Below are 22,945 nucleotides of genomic sequence, written 5' to 3'. Positions count from 1 at the left end.
CTGACCTTTTAATATCTGCCTCTACAAATGCAGATTAATTCTGTGTCTCAGATTTGCTTCCAATAGTTTCCCCACCACACAGGTTAGACTGACTGGCCTGTCGTTTCCTGGTTTATCCTTTCCTCCCTTCTTCAATAATGGTACCACATTGGCGATCCTCCAGTCTGCCAGCGCCTCTCCTGTGGCCAGACAGGAATTGAAAATTATTGCCAGTGTCCCTGCTATTTCCTCGCTTGCCTCACTCATCAGCCTGGGATACATTTCATCTGGCCCTGGAGCTTTGTCTACTTTGAAGCCTCCCACTCAGAACCTCCTCTCTGTCTATATTAATCTCTTTAGTTTTATTACATTCCTTCTCCCTGCTTTCTATACCCACACTGTCCTTCTCACGGGGTAACACTGACACAAAGTACCCATTTCGAACCCCACCTACATCCCCCGGCTCCACACACATGTTACCACTGTGATCCATCATGGGCCTTACTCTGCCCCAAGTTATCATTTTACCCTTAATGTACTTGTAGAACAATTTAACAACTTTATTTTACCTGCCAGTATCCTTTCAGTATCTGGTGCGACCGCATTTGGAGTATTGAGTGCAATTTTAATCGCCGCATTATCGGAAGGATGTGGAAGCATTGGAAAGGGTGCAGAGGAGATTCACCAGAATGTTGCCTGGTATGGAGGGAAGATCTTATGAGGAAAGGCTGAGGGACTGAGGCTGTTTTCGTTAGAGACAAGAAGGTTAAGAGGTGACTTAATTGAGGCACACAATAGGGCAGCACAGTGGCGCAGTGGGTTAGCCCTGCTGCCTCACGGCGCTGAGGTCCCAGGTTCGATCCTGGCTCTGGGTCACTGTCCGTGTGGAGTTTGCACATTCTCCCCATGTTTGCGTGGGTTTCGCGCCCACAACCCAAAGATGTGCCGGGTAGGTGGATTGGCCCCACCAAATTACCCCTTAATTGGAAAAAATGAATAGGGTACACAATTTTTTTTTTTATTTTTTTTTTAAATTGAGGCATACAGGATGATCAGAGGATTGGATAGGGTGGACAGTGAGAGCCTTTTTCCTTGGATGGTGATGTCTAGCACGAGGGGACTTAGATTTAAATTGAGGGGAGATAGATATAGGACAGAGGTAGGTTCTTTGCTAAGAGAGTAGTAAGGGCATGGAATGCCCTGCCTGCAACAGTAGTGGATTCGCCAACACTAAGGGCATTCAAATGGTCATTGGATAGACATATGGACAATAAGGGAATAGTGTAGATGGGCTTTAGAGTGGTTTCACAGGTCGGCACAACATCGAGGGCCAAAGGGCCTGTACTGCGCCGTAATGTTCTATCTTCATGTCTCCTTTTTGCTCTCCTCATTTCCGTTTTAAGTCCCCTCTTGCACATTCGATACACCTCTAGCACGTCTGCTGTTTTGAGCCCTTGATATCTGCCACAAGCCTCCCCTTTTCTACTTATCCAACGCTGTATATCCCTCAATATACATGGTTGACTGGATTTGTTGGTCCCACCCTTTTTCTTGATTGGAACATGTTGGCCGTGTACTCTCCCTATTTCCTTGTTGAATGTGTCCCACTGTTCTGTCACAGATTTACCTAATGGTGTCTGTTCCCTATCAACTCTGGCCAAATCATATCTGATCTTATTAAAATCAGCCTTCCTCCATTTGTGAACTTTGATCTCAGGTCCATCCATCTCCTTTTCCAGAACTATCTTGAATCTAATGAAGTTATGATCACTGTCTGCAAAATGCTCCCCCAACGATACTTCAACCACTTGTCCAGCTTCGTTACTGAAAATGAAGTCCAAGACCGCTCCTCTCTTGTCTGTCCTTCTACGTACTGGCTTAAAAAGTTCTCATGGATGCATTTTAAGAATTACGCTCCCTCTAAACCGTTCACACTATGACTACCCCAGTTCATATTGAGGAAGTTGCGATCCCCCACTGTTCCCACTATCATAACCCTATTACTTTTCCACTTCTCTGAAATTTGCCTCCATATTCACTCTTCTATTTCTCTCGGATGGTTAGGGGGCCAATGGAACACTCCAGCAATGTGATTGCTCCTTTTTGGTTTTTAAGTTCTTCCCATTTGGCTTCAGTATAGTTCTAATATCTGGGCCCCGCAAGGCTGCCTACTTAGCCCCTCACTATCCTTCTTGTACACACATGATTGCGTGGCAAAATTTGTTTCCAACCCCATCCACAAGTTTGCTGATGATACGATCATAGTGGGCCGAATCGCAAATAATGACGAGTCAGAATACAGGAGGGAGATCGAGAACCTAGTGGAGTGGTGTAGCGACAACAACCTCTCCCTCAATGCCAGCAAATCTAAAGAGCCGGTCATTGACTTCAGAAAGCTAAGAACTGGACACACCACTGTCAGCATCGATGAGGCCGAGGTGGAGATTGTTCGCAGTTTCAAATTCCTAGTGGTTCACATCTCCAAAAATCTGTCCTGGTCCACCCACATCGACGTTACCACCAAGAAATCTCAACAGGGCCTTTACTTCCTCAGCAAACTAAGGAAATTCGGCATGTCCACATTAACTCTTACCAACTTTTACAGATGCACCATAGAAAGCATCCTAGCTGCTGCATCACGGCCTGGTATGGCAACCGCTCGGCCCAAACCCGCAAGACACTTCAGAGAGTCGTGAACACAGCCCAGTCCATCACACGAACCTGCCTCCCATCCATTCACTCCATCTACACCACCCACTGCCTGGGGAAAGCGGCAAGCACAATCAAAGACCCCTCCCACCCGGCTTACTCACTCTTCCAACTTCTTCCATCGGGCAGGAGATACAAAAGTCTGGGAACACGCACAAACAAACTCAAAACAGCTTCTTCCCCACTGTTACCAGACTCCTAAACGACCCTCTTATGGACTGACCTCATTAACACTACACCCCTGTATGCTTCACCCGATGCCGGTGTCTATGTAGTTACATTGTGTACCTTGTGTTGCCCTATTATGTATTTTCTTTTATTTCCTTTTCTTTTCATGTACTTGATGATCTGTTGAGCTGCTTGCAGAAAAATATTTTTCACTGTACCTCGGTACACGTTACAATGAACAAAATCCAATCCAGTTGAAGAGCTTTCTAAGATGTCATCTCTCCTTACTGCTGTAATTCATTCTCTGATCAAAATTGTGACACTCCCTCCTCTTTTAACTCCTGCCCTATCTCTCCTGGAGATCCTGTATCCTGGAATATTGAGCTTCCAATCCTTCCCCTCTCCCAACCGTGATACAGTGACAGCAAATACATCATAACCCCATGTTCTCACTTCATCTGCCTTGTTCGTCTAACTCGCAATCTCGCTGTGATATAGAACGCATACTTACTGTTTACTGCTAAGTTAGTGTGTGTGAGTTTTATCCTCAATGTCTCTGTGATATATAATGCATATTTTACTCCTTCCTGCTCAGTTACTGGTGTGTCAGAGTGAGAGAATGTGAGTGTGTGTGCGTGTGTTTTATTTTCAATATCACTCTATGATATATAACACGTATTTTACTGCTTACTGATCAGTTATTGATGAGTGAGTGTGTGTTTATGTGTGTGAGAGAGTGTGAGTGATCGCATTAATGTGTGTGACAGCGAGCGCGCGTGAGAGCGAGCGCGTGTGTGAGATTGAGCTCGTGTGTGAGAGCGCACGCGCGTGTGAGAGCGCGCGCGCGTGTGAGAGCGAGCGCGCGCGTGAGAGCGAACGCGCGCGTGAGAGCGAGCGCGCGCGTGAGAGCGAACGCGCGCGTGAGAGCGAGCGCGCGCGTGAGAGCGAGCGCGCGCGTGAGAGCGAGCGCGTGTGTGAGCATGTGTGTGTGTGTGAGCATGTGTGTGTGTGTGAGCATGTGTGTGTGTGTGAGCATGTGTGTGTGTGTGAGCATGTGTGTGTGTGTGAGCATGTGTGTGTGTGTGAGCATGTGTGTGTGTGAGCATGTGTGTGTGAGAGCATGTGTGTGTGTGAGCATGTGTGTGAGCATGTGTGTGTGTGAGCATGTGTGTGTGTGAGCATGTGTGTGTGTGAGCATGTGTGTGTGTGAGCATGTGTGTGTGTGAGCATGTGTGTGTGTGTGAGCATGTGTGTGTGTGTGAGCATGTGTGTGTGTGTGAGCATGTGTGTGTGTGTGAGCATGTGTGTGTGTGAGCATGTGTGTGTGAGAGCATGTGTGTGTGAGAGCATGTGTGTGTGTGAGCATGTGTGTGTGTGAGCATGTGTGTGTGTGAGCATGTGTGTGTGTGAGCATGTGTGTGTGTGAGCATGTGTGTGTGTGAGCATGTGTGCGTGTGAGCATGTGTGTGTGTGAGCATGTGTGTGTGTGAGCATGTGTGTGTGTGAGCATGTGTGTGTGTGAGCATGTTTGCATTTTACCCTCTATCTCTCTTTGATATATTGCACATATTTTCCTGTTCCTGCCCAGTTACTGGTGTGTGTATGAGAGAGTGAGTGTGTGTTTTACCATCATTGTCTCTCTGTGATAGATGATGCATATTTTACTGCTTTTTACTCAGTAACTGTTGTGTCAGAGAGTGTGAGTATCAGAAAGTGTGAATATGAAAGAGTGTGTGTGTGAGGGAGCATGTGCAAGTGAGTGTGTCAGTCTGATTGAGGGAGTGTGTGAGTGTGAGAAATAGTCTGCAGGAGTGTGAGTGTGTGGGGGGAGAGAGTGTGTGTTTTACCTTCATTGTCTCTCTGTGATATATAACATATTTTACTGCTCAGTCACAGGTGTGTGAGTGTTTTATCCTCACTGTCTGTCTATCAAAAATAACATATTTCACTGCTCAGTAACTGGCGTGTGTGAGAGAGAGTGTGTGTGTGGGGAGAGCGCGTGTGAGCATGTGTTGTACCCTCACTGTCCCTCTGTGAAATCAGCAAGAAGTCTTGCTGGAGAGGGATAGGACCATACGGCAGGGCAAGGTTTATAATTGGGGGAGGGGGGAACTTCCGGTTGCGGCTATGCGGAGCTAAGTTGCACATTCGGCGGCTCCCGCTAAAACGGACTTTTGGGCTCTTTTCAATGCCCCCAACGGCACTTTTTCGACGTTTCCCGGTGTGGGAAGGAGTCTACAACAGCTCCCCGTCAGTATATGGCTTCAACTAGGAGCGGGGTGAAAAAAAAGGTGGTGGTGGACCCGAAGAAGGTGCGAGGGAAGAAGGACAAAATGGCGGCGGGCGGAGACCAGGCAGCGTGGATGCAGTGGGCGGAAGAGCAGCAGGAGGGTATCCAGCGCTGCTTCAGAGAGAATAAAATGGACCTGCTAGAGACGATGAAGGCTTCTATTGATAAGCTGCTGGAGACACAGACGGCCCAGGGAGTGGCGATCCGCGAGGCTCGACAAAAGATCTCTGACAATGAGGACGAGATCTTAGGCCTGGCAGGAAAGGTGGAGGCGCACGAGGCGCTCCACAAGAAATGGCAGGAGCGGTTCGAGGAGATGGAGAATCGGTCGAGGTGGAAGAATCTGCGGATTCTGGGCCTCCCGGAGGGGCCGGACGTGAGGGCCTATGTGGTCACCATGTTGAACTCGCTGATGGGAGCGGGGTCCTTCCAGGAGCCCCTGGAGCTGGAAGGGGCCCATCGAGTGCAGGCGAGGAGGCCCAAGGCTAATGAGCCTCCGCGGGCGGTGCTGGTGAGGTTCCATCGGTTCGTCGATCGGGAGTGTGTGTTCAGGTGGGCCAAGAAGGAGAGGAGCAGCAGGTGGGAGAACGCGGAGGTTCGGATATATCAGGACTGGAGAGCGGAGGTGGCGAAGAGGGGGGCCGGGTACAATCGAGCGAAGGCGGTGCTGCACAGGAAGGGGGTGAAGTTTGGCATGTTACAGCCTGAGCGACTGTGGGTTACCTACAAGGACCGGCACCACTATTTTGAGTCTCCAGAGGAGGTGTTGGCCTTTGTTCAGGCCGAGAAGTTGGACACAGATTGAGGGTCGGGACGGGCGATTGGGGACTATGGTTGATATGCTATGTTTCTTTTTGTTTCGAGGGGGGGGCTTTTGTATTGCTCCGGGATTCTTTTTCTTTGTGTTTTTTCTCTTTTGGGTCGGAGAAGGTGGCTGGGGCGGGTTGGGCACTGTTTTGGTTGGGTTGGTCGGGGGGGCTCTTGAAGGTGAGATGGGGCCCCGCGGGGGATGAGGAGGCCTGAGTCAGGGGTGAGGGGAGAGGGCCTGTAAAAGGAGCTGCGTCAGAGGCGGCGGGGCCTGGTAGGTGGAAAGCGCGGGCTTTTTCCCACGCTGAAGACTGGAGGGGGCGGGGCCGGGGCGGGGAAGCGAGGGTTGTTTCCCGCGCTTAGAACAGAAGGGGGAGGGGGAGAGCCTATGGATGGGGACGGGAGAGGAGGGTGTGCCACACAATGGGAGGAGTCGAAGGAGAGGCGGGAGTGGCCGGGGTCAGCAGGAGACAGCTGACTTGCAGAAGTGCAATGGGGGGAGTAAATCAGCTAGGATGGGTCCTAACCGGGGGAGGGGGGTTGAGTGGGGGGGGAAATCGAGCTGCTGCTATGGTCAAGGAGGAGCTGGAGAGAGTGGGGGTGGGGGGGGACTAGACGGGGGTATGCCGGGTGTGGGGTGTGGGCACGTGGCTGGCCAAGGAGGGGCCATGGCTAGTCGGCGGGAGAGGGGGGTGGGTAGCCCCCTGATCCGGCTGATAACCTGGAATGTAAGGGGACTGAATGGGCCGATTAAGCGGGCCCGCATGTTCGCACACCTGAAGGGGCTCAAGGCGGATGTGGTTATGCTTCAGGAGACACACCTGAAGGTGGCAGACCAAGTAAGATTGAGGAAAGGGTGGGTAGGTCAGGTGTTTCACTCGGGGCTGCATGCCAAAAATCGAGGGGTGGCGATCTTGGTGGGAAGGAAGGTGTCGTTTGAGGCGTCGAGCATTGTGGCAGATAATGGCGGCAGGTACATGATGGTAAGTGGTAAGTTGCAGGGAGAGAGGGTGGTACTGGTCAATGTGTATGCCCCAAACTGGGACGATGCGGGTTTTATGCGGCGTATGTTGGGTCGGATCCCAGGCTTGGAAGTGGGGGGCCTGATCATGGGGGGAGACTTTAACACGGTGCTGGACCCGACACTGGATCGCTCCAGGTCTAGGACGGGTAGGAAGCCGGCGGCGGCTAGAGTGCTGAGGGGGGTTTATGGACCAGATGGGAGGGGTGGACCCTTGGGGATTTGCAAGGCCGGGGGCTAGGGAATTTTCATTCTTCTCACATGTCCATAAGGGTTATTCCCGAATCGACTTTTCATCTCGAGTTGGGCGTTGATAGCGAGAGTAGAGGATACCGAGTATTCAGCAAAAGCCATTTCGGACCACGCCCCGCATTGGGTGGACTTGGAGATGGGGGAGGAGAGGGATCAGCGCCCGCTGTGGCGCTCGGAGGTGGGGCTGTTGGCGGACGAGGAGGTGAGCGAGTGGGTCCGAGGAAGTATAGAGAGGTACCTGGAGACCAACGCCAACGGGGAGGTCCGAGTGGGGATGCTATGGGAGGCACTGAAGGCGGTGGTGAGGGGAGAGCTGATCTCCATTAGGGCCCACAAGGAGCGGAGGGAGTGGGGACAGAGGCTGGTGGGGGAGATGGTGAGGGTAGACAGGAGGTATGCGGAGGAGCCCGAGGAAGGATTGTTGAGGAAGAGGCGCAGCCTCCAGGCCGAATTCGACCTGGTGACCACCAGGAAGGCGGAGGTGCCGTGGAGGAAGGCCCAGGGGGCGATTTACGAGTATGGGGAAAAGGCAAGCCGGATGCTGGCACATCAGCTTCAGAAGCAGGACGCAGCTAAGTTAAGGACAGTGGGGGGGTGGGGGGGGCGCGCGGAGTGGAGCGGGCATCAATGGGGTCTTCAGGGACTTCTACGAGGAATTGTACCGATCCGAGCCCACGGGAGGAGGGAGGGATGGGCCGCTTCCTGGACCAATTGAGGTTTCCAAAGGTGGAAGAGGGACTGGTGGCGGGATTTGGGGCCCCAATTGGGCTGGAGGAGCTGATCAAAGGGATAGGAAGCATGCAGGCAAGGTAGGAACCGGGGCCGGACGGTTTCCCGGTCCAATTCTTGAAAACATATCTGGACCTGTTGGGCCCGCTGTTAGTTAGGACCTTCAATGAGGCAAGGGAGGAGGGGGCTTTGCCCCCGACGATGTCCCGGGCACTGATCTCCTTGATCCTGAAGCGGGACAAGGATCCCCTGCAGTGTGGGTCTTACAGACCGATTTCCTTGCTAAATGTAGATGCCAAGGTGCTGGCGAAGGTCTTAGCCTTGAGGATTGTGTGCCGCAGATCATCCATGAAGACCAGACGGGGTTTGTGAAGGGGAGGCAGTTGAACGCGAATGTGCGGAGGCTTTTGAACGTTATCATGATGCCGGCGAGGGAGTGGGAGACGGAGATAGTGGTAGAGATGGACGCTGAGAAAGCCTTCGATAGGGTAGAGTGGGGGTATCTGTGGGAGGTGCTGAAGAGGTTCGGGTTTGGGGAGGGGTTTGTCAGGTGGGTTAGGCTGTTGTATGAGGTCCCGATGGCGAGTGTGGCCACAAACAGGAAGAGGTCCGAGTACTTTCGGCTGCACCGAGGGACGAGACGGGGTGTCCCCTGTCCCCCCTGCTCTTCGCACTGACGATTGAACACCTGGCTTTGGCACTGAGGGAGTCAAGGAACTGGAGGGGGTTGGTGCGGGGTGGGGAGGAGCATAGGGTGTCACTTTATGCGGACGACCTGCTGCTGTCTGTGGTGGACCCGGTGGGAGGAATGCCGGAGGTAATGAGGATTCTCAGGGAATTCAGGGACTTTTCGGGGTACATCCTCAACATGGGGAAGAGCAAGCTGTTCGTAGTTCACCCATGGGACCAGGAGATGGGGATTGGTGAGCTCCCACTAAAAAAAGCAGAGAGGAGCTTCAGGTATCTGGGAGTCCAGGTGGCCAGGAGCTGGGGGGGCCCTGCATAGGCTTAACTTTACAAGGCTGGTGGAGCAAATAGGGGAGGAGTTCAAGAGGTGGGACACGTTGCCGCTGTCCTTGGCGGGTCGGGTGCAGTCAATCAAAATGAAGGTGCTCCCAAGGTTTTTGTTCCTGTTCCAGTGCCTCCCAGTGTTTATCCCGAAGGCTTTTTTCAGGCGGGTTAACAGGAGTATAATAGGGTTTGTGTGGGCGCGACGTACTCCGAGGGTGAGAAGGGTGTTCCTGGAGCGGAGTACAGATAGGGGGGCACTGGCGCTGCCCAACCTCTGTGGATACTTTTGGGCCGCCAATGCGACGATGGTGTGCAAGTGGGTGATGGAGGGGGAGGGGACCGCATGGAAGAGGCTGGAGACGGCATCTTGTGTGGGTACGAGTCTGGGGGCGATGGCAACAGCGCCGCTGCCGCTCCCTCCAAGGAGGTATACCACGAGCCTGGTGGTGCTGGCTGCCCTCAAAATTTGGGGGCAGTGGAGGTGGCACAGGGGGGAAGTGGCGGCCTCGGCGGGGACCCCATTACGGGGGAACCACCGGTTCGCCCCAAGAAGAACAGGTGGAGGGTTTGCGGGGTGGCACAGGGCAGGGATATGAAAGTTGGGGGACCTGTTTGTGGACGGGAAGTTTGCGAGCCTGGGTGAGCAGGAGGAGAAGTACGGGCTCTCCCCAGGGAACACCTTCAGGTACTTACAGGTAAGGGTGTTTACCAGACGGCAGGTGACGGAATTCCCACGGCTACGGCCACACACAGTACAGGACAGGGTGCTCTCGGGGGGGTGGGTGGGAGTGGGGAAGATCTCGGAAACTTAACAGGTGATGCAGGAGGAGGAGAAGACCTTGGTGGTGGAGGTAAAGGGTAAGTGGGAAGGGGATTTGGGAGAGGAAATTGAGGAAGGGACGTGGGCAGACGCCCTGGGGAGGGTGAACCGTTCCTCATCGTGCGCGAGGCTCAGCCTCATAAAGTTTAAGATGCTGCACAGGGCACACACACCGGGACAAGGATGAGTCGGTTTTTTGGGGGTGAGGACAGGTGTGTTAGGTGCTCAGGGAGCCCAGCAAACCACACCCATATGTTCTGGGCATGCCCAGTGCTGGAGGAATTTTGGAAGGGCGTTGCGAGGACGGTGTCGAGGGTGGTAGGATCCAGGGTCAAGCCGGGCTGGGGGCTCGCAATATTTGGGGCGGCAGAGGATCCGGGAATGCAGGAGGAGAAAGAGGCCGGAATTCTGGCCTTTGCGTCCCTGGTAGCCCGGCGAAGGATTCTTCTTCAGTGGAAGGATGTGAGGCCGCCAAGCGTGGAATCCTGGATCAACGATACGGCGGGGTTTATTGAGTTGGAGAGGGTGAAATTCGCCTTGAGAGGGTCGGTACAAGGGTTCTTTAGGCGGTGGTAACCGTTCTTAGACTTCCTGGCAGAGCGGGAGACATTGGTCAATGGCAGCAGCAACTCGGGGGGGAGGGGGTCACTTTATTTTTTTGTTTTTGTTATTTACACTGGAGGGTCTGAGGGGTTGTATATACTTGTTGTATTAAGTCAGAGCGTTAATCTTAATTTATTATTCATGTACAGGGTGGGGGGGGGGGGGGGGGAGGGGATATGGAGGGTTGTTTTTCTGGACTGTGTTTTGTACTTAACCCTGGTGGGTTTCTTTTTCATTTTGTTATTGATATTTTATGAAAACCTTTAATAAAAATGTTTTAAAATAAAAAAAATAATTGTGGGAGGGTTAATGATGATGTGATTAGGCAAGAATTAGAAAGCATAAGATGGGAACAGAAACTGTCAGGGAAAAGCACAAATGAAAAGTGGAGCTTGGTCAAGGAACAAATACTGCGTGTCCTTGATAGGTATGTCCCTGTCTGGCAGGGAGCAAATGGCCGTGTGAGGGGACCATGGTTCACAAAAGAGGTTGAATGTCTTGTCAAGAGGAAAAAGGAAGCGTATGTAAGGATGAGAAAACAAGGTTCAGTTGGGTCGCTTGAGGGTTAGAAGGTGGCAAGGAATGAGCTTAAAAAAGGGCTTAGGAGAGCTAGGAGGGGGCATGAGAAGTACTTGGTGGGTCGGATCAAGGAAAACCCCAAGGCATTTTCCTCTTATGTGAGAAATAAAAGAATGACCAGGGTGAGGTTAGGGCCGGTCAAGGACAGTAGTGGAAACTTCTGTGTGGCATCGGGATAGGAGAGGCGTTGAATGAATACTTTTCTTCAGTATTCACCGAAGAGAGGGGCTATGCTATTTGTGATTTTAATAAATGACTTGGAGGAGGGGACTGAAGGGTGGGTCAGTAAATTTGCTGCTGACACCAAGATTGGTGGAGTAGTGGATGAGGTGGAGGGCTGTTGTAGGTTGCAAAGAGACATTGATATGATGCAGAGCTGGGCCGAAAAATGGCAGATGGAGTTTAACCCCTGATAAGTGCGAGGTGATTCATTTTGGTCGGACAAATTTGAATGCGGATTACAGGGTCAACGGCAGGGTTCTGAGGAATGTGAAGGAACAGAGAGATCTTGGGGTTCATGTCCACAGATCTCTGAAGGTTGCCACTCAAGTGGACAAAGCCGTGAAGAAGACCTATAGTGTGTTAGTGTTTATTAACAGGGGCTTGAGTTTAAGAGCCGTGCGGTTATGCTGCAACTGTACAGGACCCTGATGAGACCACATTTGGAGTATTGTATGCAGTTCTGGTCACCTCATTATAGGAAGGATGTGGAAGTATTGGAAAGGGTGCAGAGGAGGTTTACCAGGATACTGCCTGGATTGGAGGGTAGGTCTTATGAGGAAAGGTTGATGGATCTAGAGCTTTTCTCATAGGAGCGAAGGAGGATGAGAGGCGACTTAATCGAGGTTGAAAGTTGATGAGGGGGATAGATAGAGCGGACGTTCAGAGACTATTTCCTCGGGAGGATGTAGCTGTTACAAGGGGGCATAACTATAAGGTTTGGGGTGGGAGATATAGGAGGGATGTCCGAGGTAGGTTCTTTACTCAGAGAGTGGTTAGAGTGTGGAATGGACTGCCTGCTGTGATAGTGGAGTCGGACATTTAGGAACTTTCAAGCGGTTATTGGATAGGCACATGGAGCACAGGCAGTGGGATAGCTTGATCTTGGTTTAGGACAAAGCCCGGCACAACATCGAGGGCCGAAGGGCCTGTTCTGTGCTGTGCTGTTCTATGTTCTAACAACACCAGGTTCAAGTCCCACAGGTGGTGCTTCGAAACAAACCTTTTGGACTTTAACCTGGTGTTGTGAGACTTCTTACTGTGCTCACCCTAGTCCAACGGTGGCATCTCCACATCATTTCTGTGATATATAACACATTTTACTGCTCAGTAACAGGTGTTGGAGAGTGTGCGAGTGTGTGTTTTACCCTCACTGTCTGTCTATCATACACAACATATTTTGCTGCTCCCTGCTCAGTTGCTGGAGTGTGTGAGTATGTGAGAGTGGCGAGAGTGTGTTTTACCCTCACTGTCCCCCTGAGACATACAATGCATATTTAACTGCTTACTGCTCAGTGACTGGTGTGTGAGAGAGCATGAGTGTGTGTGAGAGATAGTGCCTGTATGAGAGTGTGAAGGTGTGATTTGCCCTCATTGTTTCTCCGTGATATATGATGCTTACTGGCGTGTGTGAGAGTGTGTGTGAGTGAGAGAGTGTGTGAGATCTCTCAGTGATGTCTAACACATTGTAATATTCAGTTACCGGTGTGTGTGTGTGTGAGAGAGAGAGAGTGTGAGCAGAAGTGTGTGTGTGGGTGTCAGTTTTCTCCTCACTGTCTCTGTGATATATCATGCATATATTAGTGTCTGCTGCTCAGTCACTGATATGTTTCAGACTGGGTGTGCGTGAGAGAGAGCTGGTGTGCATGAGAGAGAGAGCGGGTGTGCATGAGGAGAGCGGGTGTGCGTGAGAGAGAGCGGGTGTGCGTGAGAGAGAGCGGGTGTGCGTGAGAGAGAGCGGGTGTGCGTGAGAGAGAGCGGGTGTGCGTGAGAGAGAGCGGGTGTGCGTGAGAGAGAGCGGGTGTGCGTGAGAGAGAGCGGGTGTGCGTGAGAGAGAGCGGGTGTGCGTGAGAGTGGGTGTGCGAGCGAGTGAGTCTATGTGTATTTAACCCTCATTGTCTCTCTTTGATATATAACACATTTTGCTGTTGCTGCTCAGTTACTGGGGTGTGTGGTGAGTGTGAGAGAGAGAGAGTGAGAATGTGTTTGACCATCACTGACTCTGTGATATATGATGCATATTTTACTGCTCACTGCTCAGTTACTGTTGTGAGAGTGTGTGAATATGAGAGTATGTGAATATGAGAGTGTGTGTGAGAGAATGTGTCACTGTGTGTTTGGGAGTGTCTGAGTGGGAGAAATAGTCTGTGTGAGTGTGTGTGTGTTTTACCTTCATTGTCTCGGTGATATTAAACACATATTTTACTGCTCAGTTACTGGTGTGCGAGTGTGTGTTTTACCCCCACTGACCCTCTGCGATATAAAATGCATATTTAACTGCTTACTGCTCAGTGACTGGTGTGTATGTGTGTGTGTGAGAGAGAGTCTGCGAAAGAAGCAGCAAGAGTGAGAGAGACAGCGTGAGTGTGTGGGAGATTTAGTGTTTGCAAGAGAAATAGAGTGTGAGTGTGTGTTTTACCCGCACTGTCTCTCTGCGATATATAATGCATATTTTTCCGCTCAGTTACTGGTGTGAGTGTGTGAATGAGATAGCGTATGAGTGTGTGAGAGACAGAATGTGTGAGTGAGAAGTAAATATGAGTTATATAGCATAAAGAGTCAGTGAGGGTAAAGACACACTCTCACTCTCAACACTCACTATCTCTCACACACACAGACCTGTAACTAAGCAGGAAGGCCAAGAATATTCATTATATGTCACAGAGAGACAGTGAGGTAAAAACACACACTCATGGATAGATAGTCCCAAAAGACGTGCTGTTAGGTAATTTGGACATTCTGAATTCTCCCTCCGTGTACCCAAACGTGCCAGAATGTGGCGCCTAGGGAATTTTCACAGGAACTTCATTGCAGTGTTAATGGAAGCCTACTTGTGACAATAAAGATTAGAAGATAGAGTCATATTAACCTCAATGTCTCTCTGCGATATATAATGAATATTTTACTGCTTACTGCTCAGTTAATGGTGTGTGTGGGAGAGCATGAGTGAGATAGTGTGTGTGAGATGGAGGGAGTGTGGGTGAGATTTTTATCCTCACTGTCTCTCTATGATATAGACACATATTTTACAGCGTACTGCTCAGATAATGGTGTGTGTGAGTGCCAGTGTGTGTGTGGGAGACATTGAGTGGAAGTTTTATCCTTACTGTCTCTGTGATGTATTACACATATTTTACTGCTTATGGCTCAATTCCTGGTGTGAGAGAGTGTGTGTGAGAGGGTGAGTCTGTGAGTATGTGTGAGGGATGGTGAATGTGTGTGAGAGCAACAGGGTGAAAAGTTGATGTGCTGCTGATGGGCAGCAGGGTGGCACAGTGGTTAGCACTGCTGCCTCACAGCACCAGAGGCTGGGTTTGATTCTGACCTCAGGCGCCTGTCTGTGCGGAGTTTGGGTTTCCTCCGGGTGCTCCAGTTTCCTCCCACAGTCCAAAGATGTGCAGGTTAGGTTGGTTCAATAGGCTAAACTGTCCCTCGGTAGGGTTACAAGGAGATGGTGGGAGATTGGTCTTCGGGTAGCATGCTCATTCAAAAGGTCAATCCAGACACGATGGGTTGAATGGCCTCCTTCTGCACTGTAGGGTTTCTATGAGAGAGAGTGTTTTACCCCCTCCCCCCCCCCCCCCCCACCCACCCCATCTCCTTTGATACACTTCGTCCTGAGTGCTAAATCTATCTGTTTCTTAAAAAGGGCAGCACGGTAGCATTGTGGATAGCACAATTGCTTCACGGGTCCCAGGTTCGATTCCGGCTTGGGTCACTGTCTGTGCGGAGCCTGCACATCCTCCCCGTATGTGCGTGGGTTTTCTCCGGGTGCTCCGGTTTCCTCCCAAAATCCAAAGATGTGCAGGTTAGGTGGATTGGCCATGATAAATTGCCCTTAGTGTCCAAAATTTCCCTTAGTGTTGGGGGTGTTACTGGGTTATGGGGATAGGGTGGAGGTGTGGGATTAAGTAGGATGCTCTTTCCAAGAACCGGTACAGACTCGATGGGCTGAATGGCCTCCTTCTGCACTGTAAATTCAATGATAAAAAAAAAGACCCTCACTGATTCTCTCTGATTTATAACAAATATTTTACTGCTTACAGCACACACACACTCTCTCCCTCTCACACACACACTCCAGTCACTGAGCAGTAATCAATTAAATATGCAATATATACCACAGAGATACAGCGAGGGTAAAACATGCACTCACTCTCTCACTCACACTCACTCAGTCACACAGCAGTAACTGAGCAGTAAGCTGTAAAATATGTGTTATACATCATAGAGAGACAGTGAGGGTAAAGAACACACACACATATTTTACAGCTTACTGCTCAGTTACTGCTGTGTGACTGAGTGAGTGTGAGTGAGAGAGTGAGTGCATGTTTTACCCTCACTGTATCTCTGTGATATATGTCACATATTTAATTGATTACTGCTCAGTGACTGGTGTGTGTGTGTGAGAGAGGGAGAATGTGTGTGTGAGAGAGAGAATGTGAGTGAGTGTGTATTGACCTCACAGTCTCTGTGATATACAATTAATATATTCTTGATTACTGCTCAGTTATTGATTTGTGAGTGTGTGGGAGAGACAGTGCGTGGGTGTGTGTGAGAGTGTATGAGAGACAGAGTGTGAGTGAGTGTGTATAAACCTCTCTGTTTCTGTGTGCGATATATGACTTATTTTACTGCTTAATGCTCAGTTATTGGTGTGTGTGTGTGTGTTTCACCCTCAGACTTTCTGTGATAACTGCATATATAGTGCTTCCCGCTGAGTTACTTGTGAGTGAGCATGTGCATGAGAAAACGTGAGTGTGTGTTTTACCCCCACTGTCTATTTATGATATATGGCATATTTTACTGCTTACTGCTCAGTTGTTGGTGTGCGAGTGTGAGTGTGTGTTTTCCACGGTAGCTGTCTGTCTCAGTTATGGGTCAAGTGTTAGGGGGAAACTTAATTTGACTCACTAACACTCTGTCTCTGTGCTTGCATTTGTAGCTGTCTGTCTCTGTTATGGGATTCTGGGTTTAATATCCGTCTGTAATATTATTTACATTTACACGAGAAAACAGGTAATCTCAGTCTGTCCACCTCTCTGATGTGCAAGATTTTATTGTGTTTTCTGTACTTGTCAATACCTGTTTTGTGAGTTAAGGGTGAACATTCTGTTCAGTATTCATCCTCCATTATTACTTTTAGTGATAACATTGATATGTTAAATGATCTATTTCCATGTCTGTTTCATGAGAATGACACTGTACCATTATATCTGAGATTGTGTGAGATATTTGGATGGGAATTTTATATTTTGTTTTGGGAGGTGTCTCGGTAGAAGTTTATGATTAATTCGGCACTTTTCAATAAGCTGTACTATCCGACCTTTTACTTGTACCAAAGGTTCACAACTTGTGAGATGAAAGGATGGCCTGACAATTTGATAAGTGTCCCTTTGGAGAACAATTTAAATGTATAATTTTTCTGTTAATGCCTTATTCAAGTGCTTTGCTTCTGAAATATTTTAAACTAAGAAAGTTACAAAAAAGTGCCAATGGATACTTGCACATCGATTGCTGAATCTATAGCCTAATTAATACTATACTGATTACTTTACAGATGAAACGCTGTTGTCAAAAGTTGATCCAACATTCCATGAGAGAGTAGGGGTGAATTGTGGAAAATTATCCCACCTGTCCTCTCGTGTATCTGTAAATAATATTTACATTTTCTCCAGAAGTCCAGATTGACTTGAATTTCTTCAATTGGATAAAGAGGACTGTTGGATTGGACATGTTTATCTGGGACTTGAGGTCTCTGCGAGTCTGTCTGCTTCTGCTCTGTGACGGTGGAGCTGATGTTGTGTGTGTGTGTCTCTGCAATGTTGCATTAATATTGTACTTACAGTCAGTTAGAAGGAGACGGCTGCACATTCACGTTGCTGAGGAATCATCATCATCATCTTGGAACTCATCTTTTCGTCTGTTGAACGAGGAAGAAGAAAACAAATTTCTTGTAAGTTAGGGTCAGATGAGGTCAATGATAGATCAATCCATTCTTTCAACTGATAATCAGTAAAAGAAAGAAAATACTCTCCAAATCCTAACCCAGAATCAGACAAATAAGCCAGGCCCAGAAAGAGCTCTCCCTTCCCCCCGCTCACTCCAAGTCCCGGAACAAGATCGTGCTCCGCTGCGCCTCTTGCAAACAGCGCCCGATTCTCCCTGAACTCCCCCCGAGTCAGTAATGATCTCTGAGCCTCTTTGCTCACACTCCCAGATGGAGGTGCTGCTGCAATGAGAACGCTGTTTCCTCGCTGACCTGGGCCCTGACATTGACATTTCCCTCAGTTTCAACAAAGCGATTCCACTCACTGACCAAATGGAGTGTGCTGGAGAGGGGCTGCGCATGCGCTCTAAATCTCGGAATGACGACAGGCAAGCGGTTACGCCGGGCATGCGCAGATCCCCAAGCAATTCCGCGTTGAGAATCAATTCCCCATTTCACTGTCATCGCAAATGGAGCAAAACCTCCTATAGAAACCGTGTTGGGGGGACTGTGTGTGTGGCTGCAAATGGCCCTGCGCCCTCGGGCTCAACCAATCACCTTTTGTCGCTGTGTGTTTGTCCCAACAAGATATTCAATTTGCAGTCATTGCCTGCAGCTTGTTTGTTATTACACTGTCACTCAGCCCCTCAAACTCACACTTTCTGCAAACTACCATTTCACTGACTGACTTCATTTTTCATAGAAGCACACAAGTTATTTTCAAAAATATACTTCATTTATAAAATCCCTTGAAATAAACATGGTCAAACATTTCAAATTGTCATCACAATAACATCGTTTCGTACAATAATATTTACATTTTCTCCAGAGGTCCAGATTTACTTGAATTTCTTCAGTGAGATAATGAGGACATTACACACATTTCAATATTTACATTACAATTCTTCTCAAAATATTTACATCAGTCATGTTCCACCCTGTAAAGCTTCAATAATTTTAAACATTTCGTGTTAATCACACATACGAGGTGGATTTTACACAGTTACCAGCCCCTCTTTAGTGTTACTCACACAGACCGAGGGGTTTTACCCGGTTACCAGCCTCTTGGTGTACATTTGCTGCAAGAACTTACACAGTGGCCTTTCCCCATTGAGCCTTGGTGCCGGGTACCCCAAGCTTGAGTGCGTCCCTCAGCACATAGTCCTGGACTTTGGAATGTGCCAGTCTGCAACACTCAGTCGAGGACAATTCTTTACCCTGGAAGATCAACAGGTTACGGGCAGACCAAAGAGAGTCTTTCACCGAGTTTATGATCCTCCAGCAGCAGTTGATGTTTGTCTCAGTGTGTCCCCCTGGGAATAGCCCGTAGAGCACAGAATCCTGTGTCACAGAGCTGCTCGGGCTGAACCTGGACAAATACCACTGCATCTCTCAAACAAAGAACAATACAGCACAGGAGCAGGACCTTCGGCCGTCCAAACCTGTACCGGTCATGATACCAAACTTTGCCAAAACCCTCAGCACTTCCTTGTGCCGTATCCCTCTCTACCCATCCGATCCATGTGTTTGTCAAGATGATTTTTGACCGCCGTAATGTAGCTGCTTCCACAACCTCCCCTGGCAACGCGGTCCATGCTCTCCCCACTGTCTGTGTAAAAAAACCTGCCTCGCACATCCTCTGTAAACTTTACCCTGTACACCTTAAATCTATGCCCCCTGGTGACTGGCCCCTCCACCCTGGGAAAGATTGCCTGCCCATTCACTCTATCCATGCCGCTCATAATTTGGTCGGCCTTTATCAGATCACATCTCCGTCTTTCTAATGAAAACAGTCCGAGTCTATTCAGCCTCTCCATAAAGCTCACTTTCCAGACCAGGCAACAGCCTGATAAACCTCACTACATCCTCTCCAAAGCCTGCACAGCCTTCTGGTAAGGTGGCGACCAGAATTGTGCACAATATTCCATTTGCGTCCTTACCAAGGTTCTGTACAGCTGTAGCATAACTTGCCAGTTTTTATATTTAATGCCCCGTCCAATGAAAGCTGGCATTCCGTCTGCTTTGTTGACAACCTTGTCCACTTCCATTGCCACCTTCAAAGATCTGTGGACCTGCGTGTCCAGATCTCTCCGACTTTCTATATTCCTAAGAGTTTTGCCATTTACGGTATATTTCCCCTCTATGTTAAACCTACCAAAATGCATTACCTCCCATTTGTCCAGATTAAACTCCATTTGCCATTTCTCTGCCCAAGTCTCCATCCTTTGTATGTCCTGCTGTATCCTCTGACAATCCTCAACACTCTCTGCCACTCCCACCAACCTTGGTGTCATCCATGAACTTTCACTCTCCAGACCTTATTTGGAAAGGCACATTCCACATGGAGGTGAGTGACCATTTCGCGCCTCCCCCCCCTCCCCCCCCCCCCCCCCCAGCCACTTCGAGGGCAGCGTGAGACGGCATTGAGACTTCGGGAGTGCATGACGGATCTGCCGGGAGAGCCCTGCTCACCACCAGCCAAGCTGGGGCTTGGTGCGTGTTTGAAAGTTCTGGTGATGAGATGATCTGCCAGATGCCTCTGAGAGTCTGCTCAGGGGAACCATCTGACATGATCCACCGTCTCTTTTTCCATAAGGGCCTCGAGGACATTACGTGCAGACCACTGCTTGACCGCCTTGTGGTCAAAGGTGTTTTCCTGAACAAATGTTTCCATGAGGGACAGGTGTTACGACATGGTCCAACTACCAGAGCATCCTGCGGCAATGAGGCCAGACACATCGTTCGTAACACCGGGGACAGGTAGAACCTCAGTACGTAGTGACACTTGGTGTTTGTGTACTGGGGGTACACGCACAGCTTGATGTAGTCACACACAAAGGTGAACATCGGGGTGGCCGGCCTTGTGTATGTTTCTCCCTCCATTATCCAGAGATTTGTACATGCTGTCCCTTCTGTTTGTATATGGGTCCCTGTGATCTCCAGATGAACCTGATGATGACTCGGGTGACTGCTGCGCGCAGGACTGGGGAATGGGCCAGACCTGCGCCACGTCCAGCAACACCGAGATCCTTCCCATATAATTACTACAGTGCAGGAGGCCATTCAGTCCATCGAGTCCACAGCGACTCTCTGAAAGAGCAAACCTACCCAGGCCCACTCCCTCGCAACTCCACCTAACACACACCCCGAGACACAAAGGGTTAATTTAGCATGGCCAATCCACCGAACCTGCGTATCTTTGTGGGAGGAAACCCACACAGACACAGAATGTCAGGGTCAGAGTGAACCCGGGTCCCTGGCGCTGTGAGGCAGCAGTGCTGACCACTGTGCAGCCCATCATGTTGCAGTTTGTACGTGTTGTTCAGCGCGCTCTTTTCACTTCTGTTTGGAATATAAAATGTGGGTTGGAGCAGGCAGGAGGAGGAGCTGGATGATCAAAGACATTTCACTGCTCTGTCTGTCAGTCAGTCTGCTTCCCGCCTCTCTTTCTCAGTCAGGTCGGGGCGGGCTGTATAATAAAGGAAAGAGCAGCAGCTCGTCTCATTCAGGAGCGATTTGACTGAACAAGCATCATGTCTGGCAGAGGGAAAGGAGGCAAAGGACTGGGCAAAGGCGGAGCAAAGCGGCACCGCAAAGTGCTTCGTGATAACATCCAGGGCATCACCAAACCAGCAATCCGCCGCCTGGCTCGCCGTGGCGGCGTCAAGCGCATCTCGGGTTTGATCTATGAGGAGACTCGCGGGGTGCTGAAGGTTTTCCTGGAGAATGTGATCAGGGACGCCGTCACCTACACTGAACACGCCAAGCGCAAGACCGTCACCGCCATGGATGTGGTTTACGCTCTCAAACGCCAGGGCCGCACTCTCTATGGATTCGGCGGCTGAGGAGATCCATTTGACAATTTAACAAAACACAAAGGCTCTTTTCAGAGCCGCCCAAATCCTCACAGTGAGAGCACTGACCTGAGAATGGCAGCAGCATAATGTACCCAGCAGGTTTATGAGTAAGGAGGCAGTGTAGCGTTAAAATAGACCAATATTTCCCATCATTGATCTCTCTTTTCACATTCCAAGGCGACATGAATCTGCTGTAGAGTCTGAAACACAACAGCTTTCTCCCAAGTCAGACCTGAACCGCACATTGTAATGAGAGCGGGAATGAAATCTGAAACCCCGCTCACCCATTGCACATAAATGGTCTGTTTAGGAAAGCCTGCCCGCTAAAAATTGCCGTCCCCCGGTAAATACCAACAATACAGGGGAAGCTCATTCCAGCCGGAAGCCTCTGGGAAATTCTCACAAACACGGCACTAAGCAGATCGAGAACAGGTCACCCTTTTTCAGATCAAGTGAGTGGCTCTGAAAAGAGCCTTTGTGTTATTAGATTAAAGAATGGTCGCTTCACTTCTTGCCGGCGCCAGCGCTGCTTTTCTTGGGCAGCAGCACGGCCTGGATATTAGGCAGCACCCCGCCCTGAGCGATGGTCACCCCTCCCAGCAGCTTGTTGAGCTCCTCGTCGTTGCGGACGGCCAGCTGCAGGTGCCTGGGGATGATGCGGGTCTTCTTGTTGTCCCGGGCCGCGTTGCCGGCCAGCTCGAGGATTTCAGCGGTCAGATACTCGAGCACAGCAGCCAGATAGACCGGGGCTCCGGCCCCCACACGCTGGGCATAGTTGCCCTTTCTCAGGTGCCTGTGAACACGACCCACCGGGAACTGCAGTCCAGCCCGGGAGGAGCGAGACTTGGCCTTGGCCCGAGCTTTACCGCCGGTCTTTCCTCTTCCAGACATTGTCCCAATCTCACAAACACTTTCACACAGAATGAGGAAACCCGCCCACATTCACTTCTCTTATAGCTTCAGGAGGAATGGCGGTGCACACATTGCTGATTGGTTATCTGAACAACATTGTGGAGCCTGGCACAAACTGACCAATCAGATGTCTGTTTGAAGCACCAATCAGGAGACTCCACGGTGCTGAGGGCGGAAGGTTTGGGCGCCAAATGTTCAGATTCCAACCGAATATTTATTTCAAAGCTTAAAAGAGCGCGAAAAGATAAGAGATAAAATTGAACAGGGACCGTAAAACATGTGAATAAATCATTTGTGTTTTGAGTATAAGATTGTTGGATTCTCTCTCTTTCCCGAGTCTAGTTTCCCTTTATCGGTCAGTTTCTGATTTCGGGTTTTCTCTCTAACAGAACAAACGCAAAATAATGCGGATGCCGCAAATGTGAATTAATGAGAAAATGCTGGATAAACTCAGCATATCTGGGAGAATCTGTGGAGAGAAACGTTTAGGATCTGTAGAAGGGACATTGAGATCCGAAACGTTAACTGTCTCCACAGGTTTAATCCGGCTGCTGTTTAAAACGCTTTCAGCCGTCGGCAGTGTCTAATTTAGAGCCATCTGCAAACTATAACATTTGCTCCCATTGTAGACTGCTCCCGCTTCCTCAGTGTTAAAAGTGGAGTAAATGTGGATGCTGCAAATGCGAATTGAAGAGAAATGCTGGATAAACTCAGCATGTCTGGGAGAATCTGTGGAAATGTTTCGGATTTATAAAAGGGGCATTTAATCCGAAACTGTCTCCACAGATTTTTACAATCTGGATTCCAATCGAGTTTAATCTGGCTGCTGTTTAAAACGGTCTCAGCCGCAGACAGAATGTCTAATTCACAGCCAACTACAAACCTTATTTTTAAAATTCCATATTGTAGACTACTTCAGTGTTAAAAGTGGAGTGAGCAATTTGGAGCTCGTGTCAGTATTGAAATGGAGTTTTCCCACAACACTGGTGTGCTCTCAATA

General features: G+C 49.5%; 1 protein-coding gene across 2 annotated transcripts in view; it reads right to left on the bottom strand.

The window, feature by feature from the left end:
* The window catches only part of LOC140400146 (histone H2B-like), a 63,884-nt gene extending 46,729 nt beyond the window's left edge, over positions 1-17,155 (bottom strand). The window contains exon 1 of one of the 2 annotated variants that reach the window (XR_011938064.1): positions 17,034-17,155. The gene's annotated coding sequence lies outside the window, so the exon portion shown is untranslated. The remainder of the gene's footprint in view (positions 1-17,033) is intronic. The other variant, XM_072489617.1, reaches the window with a different exon arrangement.
* Between the last annotated feature and the right edge of the window lie 5,790 nt (positions 17,156-22,945).

This window comes from Scyliorhinus torazame, chromosome 24 (assembly GCF_047496885.1).
Source record: "Scyliorhinus torazame isolate Kashiwa2021f chromosome 24, sScyTor2.1, whole genome shotgun sequence".
NCBI lineage: Eukaryota > Metazoa > Chordata > Chondrichthyes > Carcharhiniformes > Scyliorhinidae > Scyliorhinus > Scyliorhinus torazame.
Note: the sequence above shows the minus strand (reverse complement) of the source record. Positions and strands in the feature narration are given on the sequence as shown.